Source organism: Crocodylus siamensis, chromosome 1 (genome assembly GCF_052110815.1).
Source record: "Crocodylus siamensis isolate JL-2025a chromosome 1, ASM5211081v1, whole genome shotgun sequence".
Classification (NCBI taxonomy): domain Eukaryota; kingdom Metazoa; phylum Chordata; order Crocodylia; family Crocodylidae; genus Crocodylus; species Crocodylus siamensis.
This window is the reverse complement of record NC_143395.1, coordinates 297,556,669-297,584,533: the sequence shown is the minus strand read 5'-3', so window position 1 is coordinate 297,584,533 and position 27,865 is coordinate 297,556,669. Positions and strand designations below refer to the sequence as shown.

Genomic DNA, 27,865 nt, shown 5'->3' with positions numbered 1-27,865 from the left:
CTTCCCAAAATAATTGCCCACTTCTGTGTTAGTGTGTGTATCTGTTTTGTTTGCAGAAGTATAGCTACCTAGCCCTTCTCCAGCAAGAATAAGAAATCATATAATTTTAATCTCACATGCTTTGTAATTTAGTGTGGCAGAACACCTTTGGGTGCTTGCCATTTTAAGGGATGGAGGCAGACATCTGGCAGGTGTCTGATTAGGGTGGCCATTTTGAGATCCAGTTTATATAGGGTGAGGCAGCTGTTTGCTACCAGTGGTGAAGCGAGAAACATCAGCTGGCTGAGCTATGGCTCAGGAACATCCTGGAGGTAAGGGCAGAAGCTAGGAGGATAGCTTGGAGGCTCCTTGTCCTAGACATGACCTGAAACTGCACTCTGCTGGGGCAGGGAGGCCTGGAAGGACTGCCAGTGGTGTGGCAGCCCTAGCTAAATGCCAGGACTGATCACCTCCCCAGTGAAAGGCAGGTTGGGGTGCCTTAACCCCAGCCCTCTACCATCTGGTGGGTATATAGGAACTAAGGGGCAAAATATTATGATAGGAGGTCCCAAGGGGCATAGTATGATATTGAGAGGTCCCATGGATTCACATCAGTGACAAATTTCTCCATTGATATGAATGGAAGCAGGATCAAGTTCCAAATGAGTAAGTTGTGGGAATTCACAAAAACATAATTCAAATAATTCCTGAAAAATCAGGTGTGCAAATTTAAGTTTCTCCTTTATCTTTAATTATGTAGCAGCTAGCACAGGATCTTGCTCATCTTGGCACCAATACAAGGCCAGTTTTAGCTTAATGAAAAAACACTTCCAGAAAAATGTATCAAGTGAATTAAAAACAAATATCATCATTGTCTGAATTGGGTACTTAGGCTTCCATGGGTGAATCTTTGGAACAAACACTTATTGTAGACAGTGCAAGCTCTGAGATCAATTAATCCATGTGGGTGAAATGTTTAAGCCCCCTCTACCCTCTGAACCCAATGTGGCAAGTACATTTTAAGAGGGAGCAGAAGTGTCCCTGCTCTTTGATGGGGAAGGGTTGTCTTGAGTGTCAGCTGGTGTTCCAAAGCTCATCTCCCATGTACTGTGACCCCTCCCTTCCTCCAAATCAGATGTCACGCTGCCTCCTTCACATTTTCTTTCTTTGTTTTCCACTTAGTGTGTTTAGATCTGAATATCTAAATAAGGCAGGTGTCATGTGGGTATATAACTAAAGATCAGATTTATCTCAGAAAGAAGAATCTTCAGAGGTGGGTTGGGCAGGGGCTTCATGTGGAAAACATGCTTGAGGGGTTCATCTCTTAGATGGAGGTTGCAGGGAGGGAATTGGTGGTTTGGGAGCACATGGAAATCCATGCATCAGAAAGTGTTCCAACAGCAGATGTGTGTTTCTGTAGGGAGAACAGACACAGAGAAACTGAGAGTACAGCAGGCTGGTGCCAGCATAAATTTGATTAGTTGCATAAAGGAGTTGGTGACTCAGTGGGAAGAGCACAGCTAACCTGAGTGCCTCAGCCAGGAGCTATTTATAAGGCCCTTCTTCTAAGTGGTTTCAACAAGATGGACAGAGGGATTTTTATTCTTGCAGAAGTATTAACCTCCATGTTCTTATGCCCTAGTCATCATGCAGTCATTATAAATGAAGAAATAAATGAGACCTTAGCAGGACTGCCAGTACCATAATATTATAGACCATTACAAATACATTAACATATAATAGATATCTAGTAGCTTTAAGCCTACTATGTACCAGTTAGAATATTTAAACTGTACAATAAAAATGAGTTAATAAAATATACCTTAGAATGTGAAAATAAGTTTAAAGATGGCATTTTCTTAAGACCTATGTTAAGATTACTGAACAATCAGTTTATAAAAGAAGGTTGGTCTTTTTCCCCCCTAAAGCTGGAAGAGGCTTTTTCATAGATGAAGCATATCCTTCATCCTATTTTCTTATTTCTGGTATGTATTTTGCTACCTTAGGAGTTCTGAATCCAGCATCATAAAGGCTTTATTTTCTTCTTCAGCAAATGCATTATCCATTCTTGAAATACCTAATTATAATGTGGTACTGCATTTAACGTACAATAAATGGAGAGAAACTGCAGTGGAGGCATACAAGTGAGTGGCGTGTGTTTTTAATGGGTTCTCTTTTAAATTTATTTAATGACTTGCATCTTTTATCTCTCTTTGATTGGCAGTGTTGTAAATTTCACCTGTATTCCATTCCGTAACTTTCTTAACTTAAAAAAAAATTTCTAGGTATAATTTCAAAATCTCAAAAGTAGAATATAGTGAAGTTGTTTGTTAGCCAAGAACAATATAACATGGAATTTTATTTCCCACTTTTCTAGGTTAGTAGTTGCCTGATGGTAGTTTCCATTATACCATATTTCTCTAGAAATGTAAAAATCCATCTGGTTGGAATACCTCAAGAGCTATGAACCAAATTTTAACTTTTGTAAATCAAGGTATCTTCATTGACCTAAGCTGAACCACATTAATTTAGATCAGCTAAGTATCTGGGCTTATAACTCAATCAGAAATCCTGAAGATTAAACACAGTTGTCAGCTTTGGAAAAATATTATTTGGATTAATTGAAGTAATTCAAATAAATACTTACGTTTTAAGCAAAACAGTTTATATTGTAACAAGACAACAGACACATTTAATGTATCCTTTTCTTCACTGGATTTTCTTCCTTACAGATAATGATCTTTCAATTGTTGTTCCATAAATATGCATGTCATGTTCAAATTTCTATTTAAATGCATGCATGAATAAGAAACACTGAATTTGATTAACTTTATTAGCAATACATAACGAAGACTACTATTTTATATTAAGTCCTGTTTGAGGGTAAATACTTACCCTTGTGAGTAATTTTACTTACTTGAGTAGTCCCATTTGATCTTAATGGGATCACCCACAGAAGTAAAGTTACTCAAGTGTATATTTGTAGGATTAGTCTTTTATTATATAGCAGCCTTTAGAGCTTTTACTATCTAGAGAGCAATCATTTATACTCTTTTTAAAAAATATTTATGGCTTCTTTGACTAATTGCTTCTTACATGACTTAGACCCTTTTGCATTGGTACCATTTGTTAAAACACATCCAGAAGCAGGCAGAGCAGAATCATTTTTCAACTTTTTAGTGTCATTTTTATAGACAAATAACACTTGTAAATGATGGATAATAGCTACCAGAATGCTGTGTTGTATAAAATGTGCATGAATTATATTTGCTGGGAGGTAGAAGGTTAACTTGTCTATGAACTAATTGAGGAGCTTTATGTTAAATGCAGTGGTGTGTGAACATTATAAACGTGACTTAACCAGCTGAAAAAGGGATTTTCCTTTCTTGGGGATTATCTCATTCCCCTTTTGGGCTGATTGGTATATTAAAAAATCTAATCATGAATCTATAGGAATTACAACAGGGAGAAAAGAGCAGATGTGCTTAATAAAGTGACACGTCAACACTTTACTACTGTGGGGCTAATCTTGCAAGATCTTTTTGTGTGGAATTTCTACTAGTTTCTATAGGATTTTGTCCCCTGCTAATTAGCAGGGTCAGATCTGAATTTTTGTGCATGATACTACTTATCAAGCTAATGTTTTAAGAAGCTGGCATATCTCATTTTGTATTGTTCAATCTGTAGTTGTATTAAAATCTCTATAGTTGGGCTATATTCTATGGAAGAAATCAGAGTAACTGCCTGCTCTTTACTCAATATATGTGTAAAGGCTATTTTGACTTGTTAGCCAATAATATTTTATAGGAGTGGTTTGACAGATGCCAGGCAATGCTGAGGTATTCAAATGACTCTGACAAGTAATGGCAGGATACATAATGAGTTTGCTTGTTTGTTTGTTTTTAAAGGGTGGGGGCAGGAGGGGAGGTACATATATGACTCATACCCAAAAGAGATTATCTTTCCACTTTTTTTAACAAACCCTAAAAGACAAGATATCAAGGTCACTTTCTCCCTTGTTAAAGGGGGCTGGATGCAGGCAACAGTACTGTCTCAAGCTTTGACTAGAGGTAAGGATTTTACCAGACAGCAGTGCAAGCCCCCCATGACCAGATTTATTTTCTATAGTCCAGCCACAGATGTTGGGACTATCCTCACGTTGCTCTGCATTATTGCTACACCTCCAGCCTTCTCTCAGGTTCTTGTTTTAGTAGTTTACTTTTAGTTGCCCATTTCAATTTTATTTTTTTGTTGTGGTTTAATATTTAAATAAATATTTGGAGTAAGTGTGAAGATTAAGGAGTAAAGTTCATGCCAGCATGCACTTTGTCCTTTTTCAAAGGCACTCATAAGACAGATGTAAAACTCTGGATAATATCCTTCCAGCGATGGCATCTGGTTTCTTGGCAGACATGTGAAGCATTTGGCAGGGTTGGTGTTGCCTTTAGATCCAAAACCGACTCTCTTGATAACTTTTGTGAGATGTCTTGTCCTTCTGCTTGTTATTTTTGCTTGGCCTCTCTTTGATTCTGAAGAATTATTGCATTATTAATCATTTGAGAACATGTTGCTTGTCTTATCTGCCATGATAGTTGGGATTTGATGGTAAAAGAGATGCTTGCATGAATTTTATTTTATGAATGCAACCATTTTTTATTGCAGCATCTGAGTACATAAGCATTTTATATAATTTTTATGAATGAACCAAGAATAACACATCCCTTACTCGACTGGATTATGAGCGCATGTGTTGTCTGGTGTCAGATGAAGCTGCTTCTGTTGAGATTTGCATTTCAGATTTGACACAGCAACTCTTCAGAAAACAATTGAATTTTCTGCATAATTTTGTTTACGAAGGCATTTAGAAGTGTAATGTTGTGGCCAGGTGCCTGGGGCAGTTGTCACACATGTGATATCTTTTGGCTGCTGCTGTGCTGTGCATTCAGAGTCCCACTTTTTTTTCTCTGCCTGCCACCCCCAGTGCGTGCTCAGTGTACTTGCCCCAGCCACTCCACCTTAGTTATGCCAACTGAAGTTGTTTACTAGCTTTTATAGTAGAAATATTTCAAACGTTCCCTTCTTATATTTCCATTTTCATCAGCCTTTTATAGCTCACTGTGTGTAGTCAGCCATGAGCTCCATTCATTCCAACTAGCTCTCAATGAATGCATCTACATGTGCACTTTACTGTGGAGCTGACTAATTATCTCCCCAGTAAAGCTTCATTGTCTACATGTGCATCTGTATTAGGGGGCAGTAAATTAACTCTGCTGTAGGATAGTAGTTTGGGACAAGTACTGTCCTACAGTAGAGTGGTTACAGAAGCTGAAATACACACGTAGACAGTGACCGGGGCTGACTGGAGCAAAAGGGTGCTACAGTGCTGCCACTAGCTGCTCTGCCCTAGGTCAGGTTGCTGTGGTCTTGGGTGGACATGTAAACGCTGCACCTGGGAGAAATAAACTTTGGTACAAGCTGTGCTGGAGTTTATTGCTATGTGCTAATTGCATAAGTAGATGCACCAATGTCTGTCTTTCCTGCTCACATGGACATGGACACACACGTGCATGCACATACTTCAGCAGATGCTTTGAGATAGTAAGCTGTTGATTACAAATTCTTATAACTCTAAGTTGTCTTCTGCCTGACTTCAAACTAATATGGCTAATGACCTTTCTATACTGTCTCAAGACCTTTCTATACTGTCTCAACCCCTCTAAAATAAAAAAAATAAAGAAATAAACAGCATAGGAATGAGATAAGTGGAGCTATACCTAAATCAGTTGATGGAGCTGCTAAGATCCTTCGTATGTTTCCATTCTCATTAGGGTTTAGGTCATGAATGAGATCCCTAATTTAACTGTCACTGAGTTCTAAGCCAACACATACATCTGTGGTCCTTGCTATCAGTCCCAAATATCCAGATTCTTCTAGACCATGCATAATTGTGAGTTGTGTGTGTGTGGCTTTATGGAGATTAGTTGAGATAGTGTGAGTGTGTGTGTGTATATGCAATTGTGATCTATGCACAATATATAATCTATAGTACAAAGCACATAGAGTTAATATGCCTTGAAACTATGCAAAGTTATTCTTCATTTTGATTTATATCTCTATTTAACAATAGTTAGTAAGGCGCTCTTTTTTTCAGCTTAATTGGATCAGTGGGAAGTGCATCAAGTGTGACATAAGATAGTCCTGAAGGGCTTTGTTTATCTAATAGTTGCACACATTCCTCCCACTCACAGAGACACACTTTCATGTTGAGGTCATTGCTGATTCAGGTCTTCCACACAACAGCAAAATGTATTTGTATGAAGCTGCCCTCCTAGGCTGTAGAGTATACTTTAGATAGCTTGAAAAGAAAATCAAATACATAAATTGATGAAATAGTATTTTCCCCCAAATTTACAGCTGATTGGCTTGGAAGCTGGTTGACAACATTACTATTTTGTACTGGAACTAGGACAGATTCAGGGAGGGTGCAGTGACACAGTTGTTCCCTGTTTTTCACAGGCTAGTCCAGTGACTCTGCGTCCCCTGCAGAGTCTGGACCATACCACAGGTGCAGCAGCTGGAGACTTTTAAATCCCCAAAGCAGGTGAGAACCTTCCCCCACTACTTCCAGCTCTCAACACTCCATCCCCTTCCCTCCTTTCTCAGTGATACCTCCTCTCCCCTCTCTATTTACACCTTTGGGTACAAGAAAGAGATGTTGTCCTGGGCCCACGAGGGGTTGGGGAGCCCCAGAGTTGCTTCTGTCCTGCTCCAGCTGGGGCTGCAGTGAGGGGCTGCTTTTGCATAATGGTCTGCTGGCATGGTGGATGGGGAAGGCTGGGAGCAAAGGGATGCAGCCCATTGCAGTGCTGGCTGCTGCTCCTGCCACCCACCCCCCTTTAAAACCCTGCGTCCAACTGTTTAGTGGGATAATTAAAAAGGATGGTTGGGACAATGTAGTACATTCCCTGGCTCACTGGCATGGTAGATTTCTAGATGGAAGACTCACATTTTCCAGTGATTTCAGAACTTTCATTTCTTGATCTTGAAAATTCAGTAGCATCATTGTCTTTTTCAAGGATAGGAGTAAAGAAAGGATAATGTAAATTAATCCTTATTCAACAAAGCACATGACTGCATGTTTAAAAAGGTAATTTCCTTAAAGCAGACTCAAAGTACCCAGGGCTGGATTAACCCTTTAGTAGGCCCTACGCAAACAAAATCAGGGGCCCTGGGCCAGTCAAGACCCCATTCCTCAGCCCAGCTCTGCTGCCTGAGGGGAGCAGGGCTCAGAGCTGCTGCTAGGAAGTAGCTGTTGTGGTGGGGAGGCTGGTGGTGGGAAGGGGAAGGGAAGGGAGGCAGATGGGCCATTTGCACCACCACTGTGGATGAAAGGGCCAGGCCCCCTGCAGCTCATGGGCTATAGGCATGTTCCTAGTTTGTCTGTGCATTAATCCAGCCCTGAAGGTACCCTTTGTTAGACTCAAGGCACCCCTTGGAAATTGCCTGCTCTTGGCTTTCACTCCTTTTTTTGACTATGGAAAAGTAACAGGGCAATTCTTTTATTTGCAAAGAATTCAGGAAGACCACAACAGCTCAGAATGTTTTTGACAGTATGGATTCCTTTTTGAAAACTCTAGGTTAATCTTGTGAATCTCATGTATGTATTTGAACACCTCACAGTGCTAATATTATACGGCACTATTAAAAGGATCTTGCTGCACCCCAGGATGCTGTGTCACCCTGGTTGAGAATCATTGGCTTGAAGGTTTATCCTGCATTTAAAGGCACTGTTGGATTTGAGATAGAGTCACTCTCTCATTTTTGCTTTCTGACTTTCTTAAAGAATGTCACCACAGATGCTCAAGAAACTGCTTGGCTTCACTGACTGTAGTTTCTGTTCAACAAGACTAAGTTATAGTGAAGCAAGAGACGTTAGGCCTGAACAAATATGTAGATAGAAGCTCATTGTCTTTAACCTCTTCTGTGCAAAATAATCTTGTTTGGGACAGGGGAATCCATATTTAACTATGCTGAAGCAGAACTGGACCATGGTAATTAGGTATGCTTGCTGCTAAAAGAATGCATTTCTGAAAAAGGCATGCAATTTTTTTTTTTGTAACCTTGAATTTTAAAAGCTATAGATCCCATTTGAAAAGCCTAGAGCTGACCCGAGCGGGGTGCGGGGCCCAGGGTAAATCAGCCCATGCGGGACACCACCCTCACTCTGGTCCCACGGCCCTGGACCTGAAGAAGTTGCCACCGCCATTGGTGGTGGTAGGGGTAGTGAGTGGCTGGACGTGGAGCCACCACTTCACCCAGCTCCACGCCACTGCTGCTCTGTCCAGCTCTCGAGGGCCCCCCAAAGTGAGTGGGTGCCCCAATTTGCCCCCTCTGAGGAACAGCTCTGGAAAAGCCACATATCTGCTCTGCATTTACATATCCCAACACATGAGGCTAAGTAATATTACAAGTATTGATTGCATTTAAAGTTTCCTTTTCAGATAATGCAACTGATCTCAGCTTTAACTGATCATGCATATTGCCTAGGGGTAGAATTATAAGTAATCTAATTACAGTGGTCCCATAGGCTAGCGATAGACATTCAAAAAGCCTGAGCCTGAATTGATTCAACCTTTACAGGTTAGTCTAACCTAGTTAGGCTAAACTGGTTCTAATTGCACAGACATTCTCTCTGGACTGAGAAAATTCAGGCACATGCCTGCAGCGGCTCGGGCTAGAAGCCAGAGGTTGCTAGAGCAGCCCTCCCTTCCTGGCCAAACCCTTGCCGGACACTCTGATTAGAGAGGTCTGCCTGCACCATCCAAGGCTTTTCCCCGCTGGGTGTTCAAGGGGTGGGAGTGTTGCCAGATCCCAGCCCCAGGCTAGCACTGAGGCAAGGGGTGGGGTGTGCAATGCATGCAATATCCCTCCCTACTTCTTTATACTGCCTGAAGCAAACTGACAGGCAAGCAAGCCAGCAGGGGGATGATAACAGTGTTTATCACCCCATCAGCAAAACAGTAACCTCTCTCCATTGGTTAAAGCTCTTCTTAAACAGCTTTTTCCAAGGAAGGGTCGTTACCAGCTGACCTGTTGATTAGCCCCAAAAAGCCCTAAATGGATACTGTTCTGTCTAGCTGTCCCAGTGAAATTGGAGATGCACACACACAAATGCCTCTTAGCACACCACATGCCTAGGGTCCATGGGGCTGGGGTCAATGCTGTGGGAGACAGGAGGTAGGGAGTGGGGGAACCCTACTAAAGCAGCAAGGGGGTGCGGTAGGGCAGGGGGAAGCCAGGCAGACCCTGCTGTACCTGCAGTCTCTGCCAGAGCTCTGGCAAGGAAGCAGTGGGGTGGGGCCATCTCTGCTGTCTGGAGCAGAGAGCCCAGCCTTGAGAGCATGCTGGGATGCTGGGGGAGTCTGCTTTAACTTAAACCAGGAAGGGGTCTGGGGCAGACATTGTATAAAATGTTTTGACCCAAATCAGTTAAGTCTGATACCAGGTTTATTGTAAACCAGTTTCTGCCATTTTGGAACTGGTTTATGTCCACTGAACTTTTGTTCTGTTACAGATTTAAACCAGTTTTTGATCACTTAAATTGATTTATGTGCAATGTTGGTCCCTAGCCATAGCAACTTGCTGCAATAGCTGATATTTTTGTAGAAATTTACCTGGCTTTGATAGCTTATTGCATCTCAGAATTTTTTTCCTTATGGAAAAGTTATTACTTTCAGTCAGGTTTTAGGGGTTGTTGGGAAAAGGCCAGAAGTTGCTTGTGCATGGACTGTATTCTGTTACAAAACACCGATTTCTTTATTTTAATTATTGGCATTTACAGAGGCACTGTTTAGAAACTTTGTCTAATTATATTCATTTCAAATTCTAGCTTTTCTTGATGAATTATGACTCAGACTTGATTAGTTATTTTTCATTTCATTACTAAGGGCACTTAGCTATCAGAATTTGGTAGTGAACTTAATTTTTTAAAGTGTAAATGTAAGTGGAAGTGCTGATGATAAGAAGGGGACATGGTAGTTGCCACTCAGAAGAAAACAACTTTTACTATTAGTTAACTTTGAGGCTTTCTTTCAGGGCTTCTTTTCACAGCAATTCTCAGGAAAGCTGAGATGAAACTTGAGATGTAAAGACAAAGGCCATGACCAACCATTCATTTCTAGCAGTGGAAAGTTCTCAGAAGGTTATGAAAGATTTCCAAGAGAGGGAGAAATATGGGTATTCAATATTGAACTGTCTCAGCCGCCTGCAGAGGGTTTGGGATTGAGAGTGTGGTTGGGGGTAGACAGGTTTATTGACTTAACAAAAACACAACTATGCGTAATATACTAAGACAGATAATGACAGACAATAATATTTCACGTCAGCAACTTTATCAGCAGTCCCCTTTGATGCCTGATGTACAAGTTTTTCTTTCCACAAAGCTAGGTGTCCCCAATCAGCACTGTCCAAGAGGTACAGCCCTTGGACCCTGGTATTCAGTCCTTGGGCTCCTCGAGATCCACAGGCCCACTGGTCCAGGTCAACAGCTAATTAGTAGTTCCTTTCACAGAGTTGTATCATCCTTCTAAATGATTCCTGGATGTGCCAGCCAATTTATAACTTCTGAGCTATGCTTGATAACTTACAGCCATTCAGATTCTTTTTACTTCAACTGTCCTTAGACTGACCAATAGCAGTACAAGCCTTGCATTCTTCTGATAAGGTTAATTTTAACTATGCCACAGGGCCTACCATCACTACTTCTCTAAGGCTTTGCTAAACTTATTAGACCTCATACTACATACAAGGCCTTACTACATCTTGGACTTTAATTAGGCTCTAAGGAACAACATATATCTTAATGTCTGAACAAATGACAGAAAAACACTTGGTCTAATCTTCATAGAGCCTTCAGCAAGCACCTTTATCACACAGACCTAATTTTCAGCTGTCACATGAACTGCCCCCTCTTCCATGCTCCTTGTGCTTTCCTCCAACCAGGGTCATCCCAGTCTGGGGGCAGCATAGGAAGCTGTGGCTGCTCCAGTCCTCCCATTCTGGGAAGCAGGTGAGGAGTCTTCCCCACCACTCTATCCCCTTCTCATACACCAGTCCAGGACTAGAGTGGAGTAGTGGGACAAAGCCCATAACCTGTTCTCCAGATTAGGTAGATCCTTGTTGGGGGAGTGAGGGGGCATGCCCCACTGCCCCAGGGAGAGCTTTCCCAGCCCTGTGAAGCTTTAAGTTCATATGTACTGCCAAGTTGGGTGGCATGCAGCATTTAAAGCCCATGGGGCAAGTAGCTGGATTGGGAAAAGCCTCCCCAAGCCCACTTTCTGCTCCCACTGCCCAGAGAGGTAGCAAGGGCAAGATGACAGGGTCAGGGAATGGTCTTGGACAGCCTCCCACAGCTCAGCACCTGGGCTTTGCAGTCTCTGCTCATCCATCCAGCTGGCATTCTCTGTTCTGGGGAAGAAATGGGGAACAGTGGTGTCTGCTCCCTTCCCCTCCAGGACCAGACCAAAAGGAGGCATGTTTCCCCAGGCAGGAATTGAATGCATGCTTGTATGCTTGTAGTATCTATCAGGAAAGAGGTGATTCTCCGAGTAGGAATGGAATGTATTTGTAAGTAGCCAAAGTGTGTATACTAAAGTGTGTTAAACCTCCACATTGAAGTGCTCAGTCTGAAGTAAAGTGGCCTTAGCTCACTTCTTTGAGTATCTAGACTGATTGAGGGCCACCTGAAGTTTAATCCTTTTTCTGTAGATGGGTATCTAGACTGATCTAGGGCCATGTGAACAAAAGCATTGACATGGTGGTTCAACACATTGTAATGTACACACAGTGTCTGTCTACTTGCCTACGCTTGATTTGCTTTAACTTTTATGAGATTCCCTGTGTTGACAAACCCTAAATTACAGCTATATTTCTCTATTCCTAGTATAAAATGTAATTACCTTAGCTCAGAAAGCTTTGTATATTAACTATTTAAAACGGTTGACTTTTGTTAATAACAACCTCATTTGAATTATATCAGTCTTCCTACACAGTTTTCTAGTATGTGCTTCAGTGGCTTAATGAAACATGATTCATTATTTAGCCATACAAACTACTGAATAAATCCTTTTTCAAAGTTTGGCTTTTCAGATTATTCCTTGTTAACTTAACGTTTTCTTAAGGCGAACTTTAATCCTATATGTTTTTTCATGTCCTTTAACATTCTCAAATTGAATTTCTTTTCTGGAAAAGGTTCTAAAATTTGAACCAGGCAATCATAAGTGTGGCTTACTGATGAATAGAAATTGATCTCAGTTCACATAATTTTAATCCTGATGTGTATCATTGCAGATTTACAGAGATCTGGGGTTTTTTTGTTCCACCTCTTGTAAGCCTTGCTATGAAAAGCATGCGTCTTAATGCTAATCCAAGTTAGTGAAATTACAACCAGGCAGCCACCATGGACAATCTGTCATCATTGACTGCCCTATTTAAATAGTGCAATGCATATGTTGTAACAGCATGGTGGTGTAAATATAAAGCATTGAACTTGGTGGCTGCATGATAGCAAGGCAAATAGCCTTGCAAAGCTGAATTCATGGGGGTCCCCACTGGGTTGGTAAGACTTTTACTTTATTTTTTAAATGAAGCACTCTAATTTGTTATAAATAATACATCAGGTTACTTGAAAGCAACACTAGATAGTGGTTTCTGATACCACTTACACAGATTAGGAGTAGTAAATATCCAATTAAAAATGTAACCAGTTTTACTTTTTAATTGTCACTTTTACTTTTAATTTAAGCTTGAAATGTCACATTCATTGGTTGCATGAAAGTCATTTGGTCTGGTTCTTTGCAATACTTGGGATTTGATAAACACTATCTTTAACTGGAAAAGTATTCTACATTGAGAAAACATTTACTAGGAATTACTTAAATTCACAATAATGAGAAATTCACAATAATTTTAAATTGTCCTTCATTTTTTAAGTTACAAACTGTGTAAAATATAAAGCTAACTCTGGATGTCAGTAAATAAAAATCTGTATTAGTTTCAAATAATGCTGATATATAAATGAGTTGAGTGCTTATCATGTATTGATTTTGAGTTAGGCATGATAAACATGATTGTCAATCTCATTGTTTAATCAAAGATTTTGAATCAATCTGGTCATAACTTAAAGAAAAGGTAATTCTGGTCATTTGTAATTACTACAGGAGCATTAGCAAAAATGGGTAAAGCTTTAAGGTTACAAACAGAATGGTACTCAGTTGGTATATGTATTTATTAGTGTCACCTCAGGAATTTATGAAGCAAAGTAGCACTGAAAGAATCTCCTGTCCTTTTAAAGCAATGCTCATTTGAGGAATTGCCTAAGATAAATGGGTCTGGCTAATTGAATCATACACTTTCATAGTATGCTACATATAAAACTAGACTAGAAAATAAATATAATTAAAGTAAACATGCCCTTCTAATTAGTAATTGTTTCTGCCATTTTAAGCAAATTTCAGTGGCACAAAGTAGCTGTTCCAGTATAAACCTAATAATGGAGACTGTAATAACAGGTGTAAGTTAACACAATGGAAAACATTTACAGTGTAACATTCTAAATTAAAAATGACATTAACAAGTCTGATTTTTAAATGCTGTATAATTAACATTTGTTCAACCCCTGACAAATTAGTGCTATACAAATGCTAGATGACTTTATTTATAGCTTATGATATTTTTCATGCCTTTTTAATTTTTGTTTAAACTGTAAGCAGAGCAAATGTGGCCCTTTTTTATTTTCCTTTCTCCCTGAATATGCTATATACAGGCACTAACAAAGGGAAAGCAAAGACAACAAGCACATTCATACAGAAAGGAAAATAAAACTGTTTAAACAAAGGCATTCTTTTTATAATGTTTAATAATAAGAATTTAACAAGATCAGCACAGTAACTGTTCTAAGTTGTGTATTCTTAGAAATAAGATATTGAGGGTAGTTTAAGTGTGGAGTAATGCAGGTACAAAGCTAATAATATCCTCCTTGCAATAAAATATTTTGATTCCCCTGAGTGCTTCCTCAAAGAACATACTGCACTACTAAGTGCTTTGCATTGATGTTTGTCTCTACAAATAAATATTTCCAAAAGTGCCTACTTCTTATGATGGCAGCTAATAGAAGACAGAAAACCAAGGACGGGAGTAGCAAAAACCCCTTTTAAAAAAAAGCCTAGAAAAAGTGTCCTAATTTTATTTGCAACAAAGGATATCATTTTGTTTGTATTACAGAGGATGTCACATCAGAATATCAGAATCTAAGAGAGAAGGCCAGATAATTTATAATTAGCAGGCAGACCTTTTCTGACTGTAGTATTAGAAAAGATGGGGGAGGTGATCGATGTTGTTTTGTTGTTTGTTCATATATGTATATTTATGTAATAATATCTGATGTGATACTCTGTTTAATTTTTAAAATATGTTTTGACATACCTTTGCTGCATTGTTTGCAATGTATTGCTCTGTGTGTGTGTATGTGTACGCACACTAGTTCTACAACACTTTTTCCCTTTCTATGGTATCTTGATTGAACACAGTCCTAACCCACAAGAAGGCAGAAGTGGAAAAACTCTCTGGTTTGTATACCTTGAAGAGGTTCTGCAGCTTGCTAAGCTAACTTTTGTTTGTTAACATTAGGACTATACTCTGAAAACTGGATTAAATAAGCGAGTTCACCTATTATGCAAGTCCTGAGCTGGTGTAAATTGTTAATATAGATAGCATACAGATTACAGTGCACTTCCACTTCAGAACTGTAGCCTGAGGTGACTGCCTTCTTGGCTAGGATGATGCTCAGATTATCTAGCTGTATTGTCCTGGATCAGGGGTAGGGGATTATTTGGGCCTGTGGGTAACATAGGGAGTTATGGGGAGCTGTCACAGGCTGAGTCAGCACCCCACCGCACCACCCCACAACAGCTCACCCTAAGAGGCCAATCCTGTCAGCCTGGCCATGCACTCTCTCCTCACGGGTCTTGGTCACTGCTTACTGTTTGGGTTCCACAGCCTGCTGCCACTTAGGAGGGATCTCGGCTCCACCCGCATGTCCCACACCTACATGTTGCTTCCCTCCCATCCACAGCTCCATGCCAGCCAAGCATGAAGCAGAGCCAAAATGGGCTGCCTACATGCCCCTGTGATGGGTATCACTCCCCACACATCCTTACCCGTTGAACTGGCACCTGTTGCAGGGGCGTGTGGGCAGCCCATCCTGGCTCTACTCTTTGCTTGGCCAGCATGGGACCTTGGATGGGTGGGGAGTAACATCTGAGAGCAGGATAGGTGGGTGGTTGGGGCCGGGATCCTTGGCTAAGTGACAGCATCCCGCAGAACTCAAACAGTAAGCGGCAGCTTCATGGCTGATAGAACTGGGAATCAGGGGCTGTAGGGCCCTAGAGCCAGTGGAATGCAAGGGGCTCCTACTGGCTCTGCAGTCCCAGTGAGAGCTTGGCTGTTTCTGCAGACACCCTGACTCCCAGCGCTGTGCAGAGCTGAACATTAGCCTAGTCTGAATGGTGCTGGGAGAGGGCTGAGCACTTGCAGCGCTGGGTGTAGCTGGAAGGAGCTGGGGATGGCAACAAAGGGCTGAGTGGAAGCAGGAGCTTGTCAGTGGGTAAGTGCTTGAGAGGTGGTGGAGCTGCTACCAAGGTCGGGAGCAGCAGGGGGCCTGGGCTGCATAGAGGCAGAGTGTGAACCAGGCAGGCCTCTGTGGGACACGTAGGGTGGCAAGTACAAGGTGTGAGCCGCACAATGGGGGCTGTGTTGGAGGTGCCACACTGGAGGCACTGTTGGATGCAGCAGCTCCATGAATGCAGCTGGTCATTCCTGGGCTCCTGTCCTGAGGTTCCCAGTGTGAAGTCCATCTCCAGCACCAGTGCTCCCTCCGATTGCTGGGGCATGTGGGCAGAAGCAGCTGCCTTGGTGCTGGGGTTCTGACTCAGAAGCCAGCAGCTGCCTCCACTCTCTTGGTGAGCATGTGTAGTGCCATCGGACATCCCAGCCCAGGCTGCCCTCTGAATCTGGGCTGGGTGGGACTGAGGGACCTGGCACAGGTCAGATAAAATCCCTCCACAGGCCAGATCCAGCCTGTGAGTTGGTTTTTGCCCACCCCTGTCCTGGATGATGATAAAGTTCATGATAACAAGGTAATTCTTGACTTAACTCTGAATAGCATGGTCCTCTTCCAGACCTTGTGTTTGGGTTTATACAAACACTTGGGCACAATTAGAATTTTGGGGTCTGACTCCCATCTGGTATAAATTAGCATAGCTCCACTGACCTGAATGGAGTTGTGCTAATGTATAACACTTGAAAATCTAGCCTTAATTTGTGGGTAATTTATGACTGAGGAAGCAATGTTCATGACATACTCCCTTCCTTGATGACCACGTGCCTTTGTTCTGGTTAGGTTAGAAGGCATATTTCATTATTTAATTGTGATAGAGGGTTAGGTTTCAGAATTTTCTAAAGAAAAAAGAAACTACAATTTGGTGGCATGTCTTTCTGAAGGTTTAATAGCATTATGTTTCTTAAGTGTCAAACTTTGCATTTCACTGAATTTCATCTTGCTGATTTCAGACCATTCTCTAATATATTAAGAATATTTTCAATTTTAACCTCTGGCTTCCAAAGTGTTTGCAACTCTTCCCAGTGTCTTATGCAGATATTATAAGAATAGTGTGCGCTGTATTCTGTTATTCAAATCATTAGTGAAAATATTTATTACAGCCACACTGAAGACAGACCTCCGTGGAACTCACTTGTGGAAAACATCCTACTGGTTTGATAGCATTTTTTGAGTTTCTTTTACCCATTAATTCTACTTCTACTTTGTCTGTTTCATTCTGATCATGGTTTCTTAGTTTGTTTGGCTAGGGACAGACATTACACACAAACCAGTTTAAGTGATCAGAAACTGGCTTAAACCTGTAACAGAACAGATGTTCAGTGCACATAAACCAGTTTGAAAATGGCTGAAACCAGTGTGAGATAAACCTGGTTGAATGTAGTATCAGACTTAACTGATCTGTGTCAAACTGGTTTATGCAATGGCTATCCCAGGCCCCTTCCAGGTTTCATTTAAATCAGACTCCCACAGCATCCTGGCATGCTCTCTGGGCTGGGTGGGGCTCTCTGCTCCAGCAACCTGAGCTGGCCCCTCCCCTCTGCTCCCTGGCTGCAGCTCCAGCAGAGACTGCACGTACATTGGGATCTGCCTGGCTTCCTTCTGCTCCCTCCCTCCTGTTCACCACCCCCTGCTCAAGCAGGGATCTCCCTCCCCCCTGCCTTATACAGATACCTTTCAAAATAGGTAGCATACCACATGCTGACTGTGGTTCATGCTGTGTGAGGGAGACAAAGGCAGACAGGACTGTGTTGGCTTAGGGATTTTTGGAGCTTATCAGCAGGTAGCTGGTAATGTCCCTCTGTTCCTTCCTTGGAAAAGCTGTTTAAGAAGAGCTTGAACTAATGGAGAGAGGCTGTTGTTTTCTTAATGGGCTGATAAACAATGAGTTAGATAATAGTGTTTATAACCCCTCTTCCCTGCCAGGCTGCTCTGGGGTGTGGGGGGGACCATTCTATAGTAAGAGTGCCCCCTCACCCCCCAACTCAGCAGTGTGGAAGGGAAGGGAGGGCTCCTCTAGTGACCCTTGGCTTCTAGCTTGAGCCACTGCAGGCATGTGCTAGCATTTCATAGCTTCATAGTTTGTAGGGTCGGAAGGGACCTGAGCAGATCATCTAGTCCGACCCCCTGCCATGGCAGGAAAGAGTACTGGGGTCAAATGACCCCAGCAAGATGTTCATCTAACCTCCTCTTAAAGACCCCCAGGGTAGGAGCCTGCACCACTTCTCTTGGAAGCTGGTTCCAGACCCTAGCCGCCCTGACTGTGAAGTAGCGCCTCCTGATATCTAACCTAAACCTACCCTCTGCCAGCTTGTGACCGTTATTCCTGGTCACTCCTGGCGGTGCTCGGGCAACCAGTGACTTCCCCAATGCCTGCTGATCCCCGCCCTGACTAGTTTATAACAGGCCACAAGATCCCCCCTCAGCCTTCTCTTGTGGAGGCTGAACAGGTTCAGGTCCCGCAGCCTGTCCTCATAGGGCCTGCCTTGTTGTCCCCTGATCATACGAGTGGCCCTCCTCTGGATCCTCTCCATGCTGTCGACATCCCTCTTGAAGTGCGGCGCCCAGAATTGGACGCAATACTCCAGCTGCGGCCTGACCAGTGCTGCATAGAGGGGGAGGATCACCTCCTTGGACCTGCTCGAGATGCATCTGTGGATGCAGACCAAGGTGCTGTTGGCCTTCCTTACTGCCTCTCCACACTGCCGGCCCATGTTCATCTTGGAGTCAATGATGACCCCCAGATCCCTTTCCGCCTCCGTGCTGACAAGAGGGGAGTTCCCCAACCTGTAGGTATGGTGCCGGTTGTTTCTCCTGAGGTGCATTACCTTGCACTTGTCTGTGTTGAAACCCATCCTATTCTCGTCCGCCCACCCTTGTAACCTGTCAAGGTCTGATTTGTAGCCTGTTGCATCCTTCCAATGTACCCATGTCCCCCCACATCTTAGTGTCATCAGCAAATTTGAACAGGGTGCTTTTTACCCCCTCATCCAAATCACTGATGAAGATGTTGAACAGCGTGGGCCCGAGGACCGAGCCCTGCGGAACCCCACTGCCCATGTCCTTCCAGGTTGAGAAGGACCCATCTACTACCACCCTCTGGGTGCGGCCCTCCAGCCAGTTGGCAACCCATTTGACTGTGTGGGTGTCTACACCACAGCCCCCCAGTTTCTTAATGAGAACAGGGTGAGAGACAGTGTCAAAAGCCTTCCGGAAGTCCAGGAAGATTATATCCACTGCTACCCCTGCGTCTAATGATCTGGTGATCTGATCGTAAAAGGCCACCAGGTTAGTCTGACAGGACCTTCCACTGATGAACCCATGTTGGTTGCCCCTAAGCATGCAGTCCCCTGCTGGCCCCTCCTGGATGTGTCCCAGCATAATTTTCTCGAACAGCTTGCCTAGGATCGAGGTGAGACTAACCGGCCTATAGTTTCCCGGGTCCTCCTTCCTGCCTTTTTTGAAGATGGGGACCACGTTAGTCCTCTTCCAGTCCTCCGGTACCTCACCAGAGCACCACAAGTGCTCATAAAATTGTGCCAGGGGACTTGCAATGACCTCGGCCAGTTCCTTTAGAACTCTAGGGTGGAGATCATCCGGGCCGGCTGACTTAAATATGTCCAACCCCTCCAGAAGCTCCCTGACTAAATCCTCGCTAACCCGTGGCCCAGGTGTGCCTCCTCCGGGGCCCGAGGGGGGCCCAGCAGGGAGGTGGCTGTTCTGGTCCCTACTTAGGAAGATGGAGGCAAAGAAATCTTTAAACATGTTAGCTTTCCCATCTGGTGTGACGACCAAGTTTCCCATGGCGTCCTGCAAGGGCCCCACATTACCTGGGACCTTTTTTTTACCCCCTACGTATTTAAAAAAGGACTTCTTATTGTCCTTAATCTGGGAAGCTAGCCCCAGTTCCATCTCTGCTTTGGCCTTCCTAACTGCCCCCCTACATCCTCGAGCAACTACAGAATAGCCCTCCCTGGTGATGACCCCTTCTTTCCACTGAGTGTAAGCCTCCTTTTTAGCAAGGAGACATTCCCGGATGTTTTTGGTGAGCCATGGAGGCTTGTGTGCTCTCCTGCTTCCTTTGGTCCTCGTTGGGATTACCTTCCTTTGGGCTTGGAGGATCGTCTCCTTAAGGAGCGACCACTCTCCTTGGACACCTGGCTCCCCTCCCCCCGGGACCTCAGTGCTTCTCCAACTATCCTCCTTAGCTTGTTGAAGTCTGCCCTCCTAAAATCTAGGGCCACTGCCTTACTGCATGCCTTTGCCACCTTGCGCTGGATGGTGAATTCCAGCAGGCGATGATCGCTGTTGTCCAGGTGGTTAAGCACCCGCAGCCCCCTCACCAGGTCATCACCCGTGGCCAGCACTAGGTCCAACAAGGCATCCCCCCTGGTGGGGCTGTGCACCTCCTGGGTTAGATGGAGGTCCTGCACTCTGGCCAAGAACCTACGTGAGCGTTCAGACCTGGCTGACTGCTCTCCCCAACAGATGTCATGGGGGACCTGAATTTCCCGGACAACCACATCGTTAGCCTTCACTACCTCTGTGAGCTGACCTAAGAATTCCTGGTCAAGCTCTTCTCCCTGGTTGGGAGGTCTGTAGTAGACTCCCACCATTAAGTCCCTTTCCCCTCGACTGCCTTGTACTCTAACCCAAAACACTTCAGAGTGCCCCTCCCCTGGCTCCTTGCTAATTAACAAGGATGTGTATTCCTCCTTAATATAGAGCGCCACGCCCCCACCCCTCTTTCCTATCCTGTCTCTCCTGTACAGCCTATAGCCCTTGACATTGACCGCCCAATCATGCATTTCGTCCCACCACGTTTCCGTAATCCTCACTATGTCCGGGCTGGTGTCAGCCAGCCGGAGGGTGAGTTCCTCCTGCTTGTTGCCCATACTACGAGCCCATCCTCAGTCCCGGGTGGGATGTCTGGACAGTTACAAACTGCATTAAATCTACACTTTATCCACTAGGCTACTTACATTTTCCAAGAAGGAAATTAGATTGGTTTGGAATAATTTCTTCTTTAAAAATCCATGTTGGTAGTTTTTATCATCTTAACCTGTAAGTGTTTATAAATTGATTTGTTTAATAATTTACTGTACTGTTTTTCCAGGTTTCAAAGCTAGGCTATCTAATCTATAATGACCTGGTTCTTCCTGGAGTACTTCAGTCTTCTGTCATCCATTATTTGTTCTCCTTCCCTGCACTTTCCTTTGTTTTTTGTGTTTTGTTTTTTTTTCTCTTACTTCCAGTGTGCTGATAGAACCTTGTCCTGTTGCCTTGTAGCTTTCACACCAGTGATAACTCATTTTGTGCATCAGCTTTCCCGATTTTTATCCCCATTATGCTATTTCTTTATACTCCTTTACTGTGATTGGCAGTGTGGTTAATCTCTGCTTTATCCACACCAAGATAACCAAATCTTTCACTTTGAGAAATGGTGACATCCTATTTCAAAGTTGATAACTCTGTTGGGCACTTTCTTGTGAATAGATCTGTGCTATCTACTGAGTATCCGTTTTTGTGAAGTTCCATCTAGTTTTACTAAGGTTCCAATGGTACTGAAGGCATCCTCTGTAAATTATCTGCTTGAGGTTTGTTGAAACACATATAGAAGAGTTTAGAGAACCAAAAAAGACATAAGTAATGTACCTGAGGGAAGAGTAAGGTGGCAGCTTTCCTCAAATAGCGGTGGTTAGCAGCTTGTTCAAGAACTTATTGTTTGCCATTGCTTGCTTTATCTATTTTTAACTTCTTTCTACATTTCCCTTTGTAGTGAAGAGTTTTTAAAAGGTTGTGGTTAGGACACTTGGGCAATAGCTTAACCCAGGAAAGGGTAAGTAGAACATCTGCACTGGACAGTAATTTAGAGGGGGCACCCAAAGGGAGGCCTCTATCTTGGCGAATCTGTGCCAGGGCAGTGACAGCAGCAGTCAGGTATAAGGACCCTCTTGCACCCTCCTACTGCACATGCTGCTTCAGTCACTGCTGAATTTTGTGCTGCACATTGCTGCCACTTATAACAATCAGTGGCAATCAGATGCGACACTAACTGGGAGCAGCAGCTGCAGTAGGGGGGGGCACAAGAATGTTCACCAACTTGGGAAAATAAACCTGGCCCAGGGTGCAAATCTGATCTGCACCTGGCTATTTAATGTTTTCAAATTTCCTTGATCCTCTTCAGTTCGAGTTGAGATCTGGATATGTTGAAGGAACAACAGCTCTGTCATGAGTTATCCATCTTCTCTTAGCTATAGTCTATGATTAGCTGATCCAGCCTGATTCTCTTAGGTCTGTCAGAGTCTGTAATCCTGAAAACCACAACCACAAACCTTTTATTAGTTTGACCATGCTTCTTAGCTGGGTTAGACAGTGCTAGTAGTTTCATTTAAGAGAATCCTAGAATGTAGTTTGATGCTCTTCTGTCCCTAACAATCATTTTTGTGGGTTTCTGCAAGGCTCTATTTTGCTCCCTACCTGGTCAAGATATAGGTGAGAGCACTTTAAAGTAGGGTATCATCCTCAGTAGCATTGTCTACATGAGTGGCAGACTAAGCAGTTGTTACTGTGCAGTCATTTAGCACTTGCATAACTAAGTACTGAATGACTGCAGGGTAACCAGCATGGAGGGGACACTGAGGGGGAGGGGTATGTGCCCACCTTCACAGGGAGGCCACCAGCAATGCCTGCAGGTGCTTGCCAACTCTGCTCCCACCACTGACATCACCAGTGATGGCTGCGGGTGCTCACCAGCTCCACCCCCACTGCCAATGCCACTGGTGGTGCCTGAGGGTGCCTCCCCAGACTTGGGAGGCACCAGTCACCCATGGTAACCAGTGTTACTGTGCAGTAGCATCCTCACACACTTTGTTTTTTTTTTTCCTGACACTACTGTGCAGTAGCTCATTACCCCTGCTCAGTAGTGTCTTATCACAATTAGTGCCCCCCCCCAGTGCTACTGTGCAGTAGCAGTGAGCTACTGCGCAGTAGCATCTCCTGTAGACACAGCCAGTATGTCTCAGTAGCATCAACCTCTGATGGATTTGCAGCATCCATGCTTTCTTAGTGCCTACCTGAGAATAAGACTTGGTTGAGGCTTAGCAGAAAGACAGAGGTGGTGATAAGGGAATGGCAGGAGGATCCTGAGTATATGGAAACACTTGAGATTTTAGGATTGGCTTAGGATATGTTGGTCACAAGACTACAGGCAATGAAGAAGCCATAGCTGAGATGGAATACCCCAGTAGGCAACTTCAGAGCACATCCATTATATCTGTTCTTCCATGAATTGAAACTTGGTGCTTGATGCCACTCAACCTGTTGGCCTTCATTTATAAAGGAAGGCTGCTTTGACCCTGGTTATCTGAGAGACAGCCTTTCCTCATGAGTCCTAGTGGCAGTTAAGGCTACATAGGATACACTATGTAATAATATCTAAATTAATGCCTAATGGCTGGTGTCTAAATGTTCTAGGCTGTGTCTATACATGCGCTTAACTGAGGAGTAGACTAATTAGATGCAGAGTAGAGCGTCACTGTCTACATGTTCAATGGTATTAGGCTTCAGTACACTAATTAACATTGCCATAAGATAGTACTGGCAGGGAGCAATTAAATGCAATTAAATTCATGTGTGGATCATAACATAAACCTGGCACATGGTGCTATCTGCAGACTACATCCCGGTGTTGGAATCTTGGGGTACCCAGTAGCTTAAGCCTTGCTTGGCTCATCTAGGAGCTGAAACAGAGCTTTTACACTTACAAACCCTTTGCAACCACTGATATAATTATTTACAAATACTTAATTATGTACAATTTAATTATATACAGAACAAGATATAGCTATAAGTGAATTCAAATTACAAGTTGCTCTCGAAATAACCCTATATACAGTACATAAAAGCAGCACTGGTGGTATGGAGATAGTCACTTGGGTACTGATGGGGTTCACAAATTGATAACCTCTCAGGTGTGATATAGGTTAAAGGAGAAGCATAAACAGTAATTGTATGTTGAAACACTAATAAATAAACTGTTTAATATTTACAATATGAGCTATTGGATTCTTATTTATAAACGCTACTAATGACCTTTATGCCCAATGAATTTACACACAATCCCCAGCTCCTCCCACTGCATTGTGGCAGGTTCTTCATGGCTGGGGTCCTCCCATGTCAGCCCAGGTGTCGCTGCGTTGCTGGCAGCTGCTCCCACATCTGAGTCTCTGCAACACATGATGTACAGTGGGCCATGCAGCTCGGGCTGCAGGCTAAAGCAGATACACTTCTCCCACGGATGAACACATGGATTCACTGGGTTGGGCTCTTGCAGCCCATGCCCTCCCTTCAGGTCACACACACACTGATGAACTGGGGCTAGTTCCCTGAGTCTTGCATCCCTTTGTCAGAGCAATGGGGATGCACTGGGCTGGGCTTCTGCAGCTCTGCACCCCTCCTTTAAAATTGCACACAGTAACTGGAGGGCTTGCTTCCCACAAGCAAACTCACATACTCCTCAGACAGCTGCCTGAGGGGATCAGCCCGCTCCCTCCAAAGCCCCGGCTCAAGTCCTGGGTCACTGAGTGCACCTCTGACCTGTCAACAGGTCACCACAGCTCCAGTGGGCTCTGGGGGAGCAAGTCACAGCCTTCTCCCTGCACTGTGTACCCTTCTCTCCTTCTCTCCCTGTCTCTGGGCAGGAAAAAACCTCCCTATTTTTAAAGATACCCTTCCAGCCAGTCCTGAGGCTGGGATTTTTGTAGGCTCTCCCTAACTGTCCCTCTCTGATTTAAAACCCCTGGCTGGGGCTTTTCCATTCTTTACCTCTATCAAGATGTCCCTGTCTGGGACAGCTTCATTTTGCCCTGAGTACAGAGTCCCCATTAGGATAAATTTCCTTTGCCTTAGTACAGCGTCTGTCAAGAGATGAACCTTGCTGTAGTATACCTTCTGGTCAGTAAGCAACCTTCAATGTCCCTTTACACTAGAATCATAGAAAATTAGGGTTGGAAAGGATGATTTTTCCAGGGACTGAGGTGAAGCTGACTGGTCTGTAGTTCCCTGGATCCTCCTTTTTCCCTTTCTTAAATATGGGCACTATGTTTTGCCCTTTTCCAATCATTTGGGACCTCCCTGATCGCCATAAGTTTTTGAAGATGATGGCCAGCTGCTCTACAATCTCATTAGCCACCTCAGGTGCATCCCATCCGGTCCCATGGACTTTTATAATGTCCAGCATTTCTAAATAGTCCCTAACTTGTTCTTTCACCACTGTCAGCTGCTCCCCATCTCCCCAAACTGTACTGCCAGATGCAGTAGCTTGGGAGCTGACCATGCCTATGAAGACTGAGGTAAAAAAAAACCATTGGGCACTTCAGCCTTTTCTGAACCGTCTGTCACAAGGTTGCCTCCCCCAGTCAGTAAGGGACCCACACTTTCCCTGATTCTTATCTTGGTACTGACATACTTGGAGAAACCTTTCTTGTTACCATACACATCCCTTGCTAGCTGAAACTCCAGCTGGCCTTTGGCCTTCCTGACTTCATCCCTGCATGCCAGAGCAATGCTTTGATACCCCTCCCTAATTGTTTGTCCAAGTTTCCACTTCTTATAAGCTTCCTTTTTGTGATTTTAGTTTACTGAAGAGTTCCTTGCTAAGCCAAGCAGGTCTTCTGCCATTTGGGGTGCTTTTATTCTTGCACGCTCAGTGAGGCTTCTTTAAAGTACAGCTAGCTCTCTGGGACTCCTTTCCCTTTCAGACTGGCTTCCCAGGGGTTCCTGCCCACAAGTTTCCTGACTGAGTCAAAGTCTGCTTTTCTGAAGTCCAGGGTCTGTCCTTTTCTGCTCTCCATCCTTCTTTTCCTCAGGATCCTGAACTCAGTCATCTTGTGGTCCCTGCTGCCCAAGTCGCCATCCGCTACTACATTCCCCACCAATTCTTCACTGTTTGTGAGCAGCAGGTCAAGAAGAGCAACACCCTGTGTTGGTTGTTCCAGGACTTGCACTAGGAAGTTGTCCCCAACCCTCCAGAAACTTCCTGGATTGCCTGCACACTGCTGTATTGCCCTCCCAGCAGATGTCAGGGTGATGATGATTGAAGTCCCCCAGGAGAACCAGGGCTTGTGATCAGGAAACCTCCATTAGCTGTTTGAAGAAAGCTGTATCCACCACTTCTTCCTGGTCCGGTGGTCTATAGTGGACCCCTACCATGACATCACCCTTGTTGCTCTTCCCTGTGACCCAACCCAGAGACTTTCAACAGGCCTATCTCCAGTTTCATACTGGAGCTCTGAGCAATCATACAGCTCTTTTACATAAAGTGCAACTCCTCTTCTCTCCTGTCTATCCTTCCTGAACAATTTATACCCATCCATGACAGTGCATCAGTCATGTGAGCTATTCCAAGTGTCTGTTATTCTAATCACATCACAGTGACTATGCAAGGACTTCCAATTATTTCTGCTCGTTTCCCAAGCTTTGTGCATCTGTGTACAGGCACCTTAAGTAACTAGTTGATTGCCCTGATTTTTCAGAAAGTATGAGAACATTTCTCCTGTTGCTCCCTCCAGGTCACCCACTTCCTCAGTTACCTCAAGGCTTTAGTTTCTACCCCCGGCAAACATAGTTAAAAGCCCTCATCACTAGGTTAGTGACCCTGTCTGTGAAGATGCTCTTTCCTTTGTCAGGTGGATTGCTGGGTGAATCCCAGAAATCCTTCTTCTTGGAACAATATCTCATGGTCAAAGAAGCCAAAGCCCTGCTGGTGACACCATGTCTTGATCTGCAGGATACACTTGCTTCTGCCCTTTTCCTTGACAAGAAGAATCAAAGAAAACACCACCTGAGCACCTGTCCCCTCTACCCTTGCACACAGGGTCCTGTAGTCACTTTTGATCTGCTCAGGGTCTCCTCTGGATACTGATCATCGTATCTAAAAAGGAGATGTTGGTGCTGGAGTATTCTAGAGAAAGTTGGATGGAGGGATGGTGATTTGGTAAATTCCATCAGAAATTCAACAACATACATATCTGCACAGAACCAGCAATCACCCTAAACACACCAAAAAAGCTGTGATTATGTAGCCAAGCCCTCAGATACCACCGAATTTGCACTGAAGAGAACACCTGGGATTGCCACCTCACCAATCTTAAAGGCTTTCACTCAACTAGGACACTCCTCCAGAGAAATAGATCACATGTTTGAAAGAGGCACCCAGATACCATATGAAGAACTGCTGCTGTACAGAAGAAACCCCCCCACAAATCGCACACTGCTGGTTATAATATATCACCCCTCCCTTGAACCAGTACGGAAAATCCTCAAACAATTGCAACCCGTACTAGAAAGAGACCCTATTCTTAAAGAGATCTTCCCAGAGCCACCCACCCTAGTCTTCAAACAAGCACTGAACCTTGCTAATCTCATCACCAGAAGCAAACTTCCTTAGGCCCAGAACACACCAAATGGATCCAGACCATGCCATGACAAGAAATGCAAAACCTGCCAACACATCTCTACCACCCCCACAATTACTACACCCCACAACAGAGCCATCAGCATTCCTGGTTCTTACAGCTGCACCTCCAGAAATGTAATATATCTCATCCATTGCACCAAATGCCCTGATAGAAAATGCATAGGAGAGACAAAACAACAACTGTGCACCAGAATGAACGCACACCGGAAATCTATCAAAGATAGGAATACCCAGTTACCTGTGGGGGCACATTTCTCACAAGAAAACCACTCTCTCTCCAATCTCTCAGTCCTGATCCTCAAAGGAAACTTACAAAACACTTCCCAGAGACGAGCCTATGAACTCCACTTCATCAACCTCTTAGATACTAAAAATCATGGACTAAATATAGACATTGGATTTATGACACATTATAACCTGCCTGACATCCGACTCCCCAGGTATCTTTTCACTATTCATCCCTCTTCTCTCTCCACCCCCCAGTCTCTCACCCATTGACTCCTCAGTCTACATTTTCCCTGACTACCTGTCTTGTATGCAGACCAGCCAAGCCTCTGGCTTCCTTACTTTTCATTCCAACCGGGAAGAGCACACACAAACTGCTGAAACTTCCTTAGCCTGGCAAAGGGTTTTTGAACCCAAAAGCTTGCTTAATAATTGTTTTCCAACTATTTAAGTTGGTCTAATAAAAGATATCAGATTCACCCAAAGAACCTTGTCTGCCCATGTCCTTA

The 27,865-nt window shown here is 43.8% G+C and overlaps 1 protein-coding gene and 1 pseudogene across 1 annotated transcript in view; both read left to right on the top strand.

The window, feature by feature from the left end:
* The window catches only part of AFF3 (ALF transcription elongation factor 3), a 628,646-nt gene that overhangs the window by 35,349 nt on the left and 565,432 nt on the right, over positions 1-27,865 (top strand). The gene's annotated exons all lie outside the window — the stretch shown is intronic.
* LOC149874662 (uncharacterized) lies at positions 24,988-27,472 on the top strand (annotated as a pseudogene).